A 2,159-nucleotide genomic window follows, 5' to 3' on the forward strand; every position below is an offset into this window, starting at 1 on the left:
CAAACAAACAAAATAAAACAAAACAAACCCCAAAACCTAAACACATTCACTTGCCTGTTTGGAAGATGAAGGTATCCATCAGCTTTTTAAAATGAGTAAGATGTCATAGCATCTTCTGAAGAATTTTGTACTGGATATGATGGAAGACTAGGGACTGATAAAATGACAGAGATGTGGATAGTGATATATATTTTGAGATTTATGAAACTTCAGCTGTGCTTATCACAGACTTTAAATGCTTGTGTGAACTCTGTATTTCACTCAAAGTTTTCTCTGCATTAAGAGTGCATAAAAATTCAGCCACTCGTTCAAAACATATTCTGAAATCCTAAAAGTAGCCACAAGAAATGCAGCTTCTTGGAGTAATCTRGCTGACCTGCATGATCCATTACCACCTGAGGAAATCTTATCCTTCTCCTAGAAYTTTTAATTTCTGATGCATTCTCAGAGAGCTTTCTCCCACCCTTTTACAWTGCCTACTCCTTCAACTCTCCCACAAGAGAAGCAGAAAAAAGATCCACACAGGTTTCACACATACAAAACCTTATTTCACACTTAATTCCATGTGCCAAATGCCTTCATGGAATCTCTAATGCTGAAATTGAGGTAATCTAAGAGTGAAGAGGAATTTCAAACAATGCAGCTAGGAGACCTCACTCTCTGCCTATCAAATCCTGATTCAGAGGTGATGTACACAGTAATCTCAAAAGACAAGCCTGTGAACTGAATTATAGATCTACTTGTTACTAAAAATTGCAGACTCAATAGAGATAGCAGTTTGATAATAGACTTATTTTGCCCAGCCTTCATCCTATTCTTCACTACACCATAGGTAATAATTAACTGCCTTTTTCATTCCTGTAGGAGCTGGGGATCTCACCCACATCTCCCTCAGCTCCACCAGTGCTAGATGCCTTTTCTTCAATTTGTCCAAATTATTAACATAGTGAAGTTAAACCCCAAGCAATTTCTCTTACCCTGTATTTAGCTTGAAGGCTGCTGTTTCTATTTTAAACCTGATGATGGGCTTGCATGCCCAAAAGCTTATCATCATTTTACCCAGCTATWCTTAGTCTAAAAAAATCCCCAACCCCCCCCCAACCATTATTTGTCTCTAAAAATCCTTCTTCATAAGCTAGTACAAACTATTAGTTCTATTTTAGAAATAGCCACAAGTTAAAAAAACACTGCAAATCCTCAAAATGAATTTCTAACTCCATTGTTTTTTTATGCTTAAATATATACCAGTAACTATGAAGTGCATTAAAAAATGGACATTTAATACCCCAAACCAAACAAACAAAACACAAAATTGTATCTAAGAATTCTCTGTAACTCTAGAATAAGGTTAGGGACACYGATGAGATTTAAGTCCACTATCACAGCTGAGATTTAGCTTGGGATTTGCTTTCACAATTTCAGACCTCATCCTGGCAATATAAAATTGCCTGTATTTTTAATAGGGAAGTGACTCTAGAGAGTTTGAGTTCAAGGTTAGATCCACAAATTAACACTGCAAAATGTACATGGCCTACAGGAAACAAAACTGTAATTTATTACTTCATTGCCTAATACAGTAATAAGTATTATTGTTATTATTATATATATATATTGTTAATCATGATAACTATGACAAATACAGAATAGGACCAAACAAGAGACAAGTATGATATTCTGTGTGTGTATTTTTGCAGGGCTTAATAGCTATCTGAACTTAAGAATGTTTACTATGTATCACTTTTAAAATGAAATAAATGGAACAATTTTCTGCAATTTATAAAGTAATAGCAAGGACCAGAGAATATTTGGAAAGAAATACTCAAAAGTGGGATCCTGAAAATTAACTGAGTAAGCAAATAAATTAAAATTAGCAAAGGAAGGCTGTAATTATTCTCTGCTAGAAGTGGGAATCAGTTTGAAAATAAAGCTAAAACAGAAACTTAAAATTTATCTGTCAGCATATTGGCATGAACTCAGTTACTTAAATGGCAAACCTGTTGCCATTTGCAATTCCCCAGGGACTTAATCTTCACCTGYCATCCCAAAAAAGCAGAGGTTTTTGACCAGCCAATTGGCATAAAATCTAAACTCTGCYATTGCCAAAAGAGGCCATTTTCTTTTGTCCTACAGCTTGTTATTTGGGAAAAGGGACTGTCCCC

The sequence above is a fragment of the Malurus melanocephalus genome, unplaced genomic scaffold (assembly GCF_030028575.1).
Source record: "Malurus melanocephalus ecotype Western Australia unplaced genomic scaffold, MMel_1.1 scaffold_186, whole genome shotgun sequence".
Lineage (NCBI taxonomy): Eukaryota > Metazoa > Chordata > Aves > Passeriformes > Maluridae > Malurus > Malurus melanocephalus.